The sequence below is a fragment of the Cnephaeus nilssonii genome, assembly GCF_951640355.1.
Source record: "Cnephaeus nilssonii genome assembly, chromosome: 18".
Taxonomy (NCBI): domain Eukaryota; kingdom Metazoa; phylum Chordata; class Mammalia; order Chiroptera; family Vespertilionidae; genus Cnephaeus; species Cnephaeus nilssonii.
The window spans coordinates 5450535-5457078 of NC_137089.1; positions in this window are offsets into that span (position 1 = coordinate 5450535).

Genomic DNA, 6544 nt, shown 5'->3' on the forward strand with positions numbered 1-6544 from the left:
CCTGCTGGTGCAGGCGTGGGCTCTCCTGTGGCTGCATCTGAGGCTGGCAGAGGCCGCAGCCACCTGCAGGCTCACTGAGGCTGGGCACCTGTTTTGAGGAAGGTTTCCCATGTGGCTGTTGGCAGGAGGCCTCAGTTCCTTGCCCACAGGTGGCCTGAGTGTCCTCGTGACATGGCAGGTGGCTTCCCTCAGAGTAGACCATGAGAGAGAACAGGAGAGAGAGGGAGCGGGAGGAGAAAGTTTGATGCCTTTTATGACCTAGTCACACACCCCGAAAACTCTGTCTTGTATTTGTTAGAAGTCAGTCGCCAAGCTCAGCTCCTGAATGGAGGAAGGATTTGTGATCTTATTTTAAAACTGCCACATAGGTGTGTGTATATATATATATCTTTAATTTCTTTATTGTTTAATGTGGCCGGCTAGCACGGCCATGTCATCCTCAGCCCCAGGGCGCCTTATGTGCCGCGCCAGCTCAGCCAGGTTCGGTGACCCTGAGAGGGGGCGGTGAAGCATTGAGAAAAGTCAGACAAGAGGATGAAAGCTGGGTCTCGGTGGGATGCTGCTTCTCTGATGGGGAGACAGCGCCTGGACTACAAGCCGTGTCTTTATTTTACAGCCGATGCCACGAGGCACAGCGAGGGCGGGTCAGATGTTTACAACGTTCTGGTGGGCTTCCATCCTCCTCAATCACATGCACCTGATCCAGCTTTGTTTACTTGCAGCCTCTATCACTCAGGCCGTGGGGCCACGTGTTTGGACCACAGGTTCAAGCTCACAACTACAGCTGTTGGCTATCATTGTCCTGAGAGGGCCCTGCCCTCCACGCTGGGACTTGAACGTGGCCACGAGAGGACTGTGCCCTCTCATCAGTCCAAGGCTTGAACCTGTTAAACCCTGTAGCTGTGCCTCACAGTTTAAAGTATTACATATGTCTCCTTTTCCCCCATTGACCTCTCCCTGGCTGCTCCGACCCCCAGCACACGCCCTCACCCCCCTACTGTCTGTGTCCATTGGTTATGCTTATATAAATGCATATAAGTCCTTTGGTTGATTTCTTACCCTCACCCCTGCTCCCACCCTCCCCTGCCTTCCCTCTGAGGTTTGATGGTCTGTTCGTTGCTTCTATGTCTCTGGCTCTGTTTTTGCTCATTAGTTTATGTTGTTCATTGTATTCCACAGATGAGGGAGATCATGTGGTATTTATCTTTCTTCGACTGGCTTATTTCGCTCAGCATAATGCTCTCCATGTCCATCCATGTTGTTACGAATGGTAAGAGTTCTTTCTTTTTTACAGCATTGTAGTATTGCATTGTGTATATGTACCCCAGTTTCTTAATCCATTCCTCTGCTGATGGACACTTAGGCTGTTTCCAAATCATAGCTATGGGAAATTGTGTTGCTATGAACATATGGGTGCATATATTCTTTCTGATTGGTCTTATATCTTTGTTTAAATATTTACCATCTGGCCCTTTATAGAAAGTTTGTTGACCCCTCATCTAATGACAAGAGCAAGTTAATTTGAGAACTGAATGTCAGTCTTTTTTAAATTTTTTATTCTTACCCAGGATATTTTTCCCATCGACTTTTGGAGAGTGGAAGGGAGGGAAGAAGGTGGGGGTGGGGGAGAGAGAGAAACATTGATTGGTTGCCTCTTGCACTCAACCAGAGCCAGGGATTGAACCTGCAACCAAGGCACGTGCCCTTGACTGGGAATTGAACCCACAACCCTTTGGTGCATGGGCCGGCGCTCTAAGCACTGAGCTACACCAGCCAGGGCCCAATGTCGATCTTAAATGTTATCACCACAGAATAAAGGGTAATTTGTGAGGTGATGGAGGTGTTAACCTAATTGTGGTAATCACTTTGTAATATATGTGTGTATGAGATCACCACATTGTACCCTTAAATTTATGTGTTATATGTCAATATCTCAATAAAGAGGAAAAATAAATAAAATTCAGCTTCCAGGTTCCCTTTAGAGACTGATTCAGAAGATATGATTCAGAAGGAATGGAGTGAGGTCAGGACTCTGCGTTTCCACAAATGTCCCAGGTGATTCTGATGCAAGGGGTCCCCAAGGCACCCTGAGCACAGCTGGCACACCTGGCCCGGAGGAGGAAGTGTGGGGGCTGCAGGTGCGGGATGTGAGAGGCTCCAGCAGGGGTACCCTCGGCTCCGCTGACCCTACATTCTTCACTTCGCAGATGGAGAGGAGGAGGCACGCTTTGCAGAAGGTGAGTTCCCGGCTGGGCAGATTCTCTGCCTCGACTTTGGGCCCCGCTGAACCCTGACCCCCATTTGGGGATTAAACGGAAAGCCTGGAGAGTGGAAGGGAGGGTGGGAGGTTCCAACTCAAACCAAGGGAGGCCTGGAAGGAAGATTAGCATGTGTTATAAATTAATGGGTGATGGTGTGTGTGCAGTTTGACAGCGAAAGCCTTAGAAGTGACTTGAAGTAAGGCTTAAAGTGAAACAAAGGGAGGTGAACTCTGTAGCTATTTGGGGGACAGATTCCAGCTGGAGGAATTCACTAAAGGAAGACATTCCTGCCATGTGAGCAGCTGGAATGAGAGAGAGAATTCATCGGAAAGTGAAGTCAAGTGCATGCAGGCCATTGTTGTTGATCGTTATCATGACTTTGTTTTTACTTGAAGTGGGATAGGCAGGTCGTACAGAGGTCAGATCCCCAGTGAGGTATGCGATGCACTTTTGAAAAGATGCTGTGATTACCCTGTGGACAGTAGACAGGGCAGAAGCAGGAAGTCTAATTAGGGGATTGCCATCATCCAGGTAAGAGTTGATGGTGGATGGGGCAGGGCGTTGGCCCTGGAAGTGATGAGAAGCGATCAGATAGACCCTGGCAGAGCCAACATCTGCAGGAGTGGTGTGACATGGCTTCCTACAGCTCTGACACTCGGGAGTCAGGAAAGTAATTCTGAGACGGGCTGGCTGGTAGGGAGTGAGGTGATGGATGAAGAAGTGAGAGGGAGGAAGCATGAGTGGTGCGAATCAGGGCAGCTGTCGGAGGCCTCCAGGGAAGAAGTTCTGGAAAGATGGGTCACCGTGTTCTCAGGGAATGTGTAAGGACAAGCGTACCTTCCATTTTCCTTTAGTTTTCCATTTTTAGAAGGTGTATGGTTGCTGTCCCCACACTAAAGCTAATGGTCCGTGGAGTTGAGGACTTCGTCTTACTAACCTTGGTACCCCAACACCAGAAAATGAGTAGGTGTGGACCCCAAACCTAGAAACTAGCTGGCCAACTGGCCGGCTCAGCGAGGGCTGGAGGACTCTGAGAAGCCTGTATCCTGTATAAGGAATGGGAGAGGGGATGCGGGGGAGAGCAGAAGAGGAGAAGCTCATGACTGAAACTTGTAAGGCCTTGGGGTGGGGAAGGGGAAAGAAAGAAGAGGGGGAGGAGGAGGGGAAGCAGGTGTGTGGCTGGGAGGGGCGGGGAGAAGTCTCCATGAAAGCCTGTGAACAGGGCCAACCTGGAAAGAGCCAGTGGAGAATTTACAGGAAAATAACGTGCTGGGCAATGGCCACCCCACCTCAGTCTCCCTTGAAGCCTTAAGTAAATTGGCATCGCTTACTCTTACGCAGGGCACCAAGCACTTCCCTGTGCCCAGGGCACAAACAGAAGACTCCTGTGCGAGGTTTGCCAGGAGGGAGGCATGGGAGCTGCCTGCACACTGCAGGGAGGAACGTGGAGCTTCTGCTTTTCCAAGATCGCTGCTTCCCCATCAGCAGTTCTCATGGGGCAGGATCAGGGATGCTTAACTGCAGCTACCACTTTTCTATCCCTCCTCCGGGATGTTGTAGGGGTTTCCGGGTGGAGAACAGGGAACTGGGAAAGGAAAGCTAGCAGCTGCTTATGGTCATACTGGTTTAAACAAAGTCTGCTAAAACCTGCAGGCTATCCTGGATTCACAGAACTGGCCCAAACAGCTGAGTTACGTTTCCTTGGCTTCTAGAATGTTCCAGAGCAGGGCAGGGCTGTCAGGTGCTGGCCTGTGGCACAGTGGTATATGCACATACAATATTGTGTATTTTGAGTCTATTTTTAAAAATATATATCTTTATTGATTTCAGAGAGGAAGGGAGAAAGAGATAGAAACATCAATGATGAGTGAGAATCATTGATCGGCTGCCTCCTGCAAGCCCCCTACTGGGGATCGAGCCTGCAACCCAGGCATGTGGCCTTGGTGGGAATCGAACCAGGGACCCTTCCGTCCGCTGGCCGATGCTCTATCTACTGAGCCAAACCAGCTAAGGCTTCGAGTCTATTGTTTTTACATCAAATTATAGAAAGTAAATCCAGTTGGGGGAACTCTTTGGTCTGGTGGGTCGTGTGGAAAGCACAGCTGTGAGCCCTCTGGCGCATGGAGTGGGGACCCATTCCCCAGTGGGAAGGGCAGGGGTGGGACTGGCATGACCAGTGGATGGAAGAAGAGGGTAAGTGCCGTGTGCAGCACCCTCAGCTGCCCTTCTGAGCGTCAGTGCGGGATGGCCTGCTCCCACAGGCTCCCTCTGCCAGGCACTTCCCTTCGCCCCATCAGGCCACAGGAGTGACCATGACGTAATTAGAAAGTAAATGGGTTTGGGGCAAGTTGTTTTGTCCTTTTAAAAAGCAATCTCCTTTCCCTTCATTAAAGATTGTTGTAAGATGGATTGCACAGGACCCACAGGAGGGGTAGCATTGATTCCAACTGAACCGAGGCTCTGCCCAGGGTCCCGCATGTACCTCTTCTCTCCTGAAGCGGATCTGTACCTTTCCTGCTGACACAAGGCCACATCTTACACAGGGCGTTTAAGGTGGCCTGTCGCCAAATATGTTGTCCCAGCAATCACTCATCCGTGAATGAACCTATGAATCATATTTGCTCAGACTGTTCTCCGGGTCAGGAACAGACACGCTCTGCCTCGGTGATCCTATCTCCTGCGCTGTGGGACAGCCTGGCAGGTACGGGGATGTATAGACATCCTGCCAGGTTCCAGTCTCCACTCGGCTGAGAAGGACCTGAGAGGTAAGACCGAGATCCAGAGCTCAGCCCCAGACCTGGTCTGGGGGAGGCGAGGGCCTTATCTGCTTCCTGTTACAGGATATTTCCCTGGAACTTGAGACAGGGACCTGCTGGTGGGAAGAAACATGATCAGAGGAGTTGCACTCCTCTGTTCTCTGGATTTTGTCTGACTTCAGGTGGTCTGGAGATTGGAAGGAGCCCTACCCATTGGAGCCTTTCTCTTTAAGACAAAAACAATAGACAACTGGTAAGTTCTAACCAGGGACGGGGGGGTGGGGGGGGGTGGGGGGGGTTGTGAATAGTGTTGCAAAGAAAAGACTTTCCTGAGGCTCCCACAGGAGGATGGGATTTCGTGGAGAGCTTTATTGATGATGTAAAATTAAGGGGGTTCCCCTCCAAGGTCCCATTTCTGTCTCGTCATGGAAGAAGTCCAATCTTGCCTTTAGCAGGGCTAGGATCAAGGCCACTGCTCAGAATTTCTGTTCCAAGTTCAAGTCCAGCCCAGTCAGCACCTGGCTAGCTTAGCTGTGTTCCCAGCTGGGTCTGTTGCGTGTGGGGTCAGCACAGCATGGACCATAGAACTGTGTAAGGCCACATGACTATGAAGAGAGACCAGGGGAGCGCACGGCTGAGGGCAAGTCACAGAGCGAGAGAGAGAAAGAGAACAAGAGCAAATGAGAGAGGGAGCTCGGTTTTAACAGGAGCTTCTCCAAACTAACCAATTAACTCCAAGATCTCACATGCTTCTGATGGGGTCACCCCCTAGCCAACCCATTGTTCCCCAGGCTAGACTGACAGGCCTACACCCCCTACACCCCCACCCTCCCCAACCCCCACTTCCACTGCACATGTGCCCATCTCCCCCTTTGTTCTGTCCCTTCCCCCAGTGCCCTGCAGGGAGTGGACCTGGTTCCCTGGGGAACATGAAGCTGCCCAGAGGGCCATGCTTATAGTGTGTGGCCTCCGCTTTGCTTTTTTTCTTTTATTAACATTAACCAGCTAACTACGGCAATAACAGTACTACAGTCAGAGAGAGAGAGAGAAATGTTCTTAATAGGGTTGAGAAATGGGTAGAGATGTTTTTGGTTTGTTTTAGATTGACAAACACCCCCTCCCACCCTCAAACCCCCTCCCCCCCCCAAATTAGCACTTCTTCCTACAGTTCTCCCTAATGCAAAATAAATCTGGGTAACAACACATGAGCAGGTAAGGCTAAGGGATATGTCTTTGACACATCTTGTTTTTCACTCATCCTCACCTTCTTCTCTTTGGCAACTATCAGCTTATTCTCTGTATCCATGGGTCTGTTTTGTGTTGTTTATTTTTATTTTTTTAAGATTCCACATATAAATGCAATCGTATGGTATTTGTCTTTCTCTGTCTGATTTATTTCGCTTAGTATAATGTCCTCTAGGTCCATCCAAGTTGTCTCAAATGGCAAGATTTCATTCTTGTTATGGTGGAGTCATATTCCACTGTGTAAATGTACATCGTCTCTACCCAGTCATTTATCAATGCCAT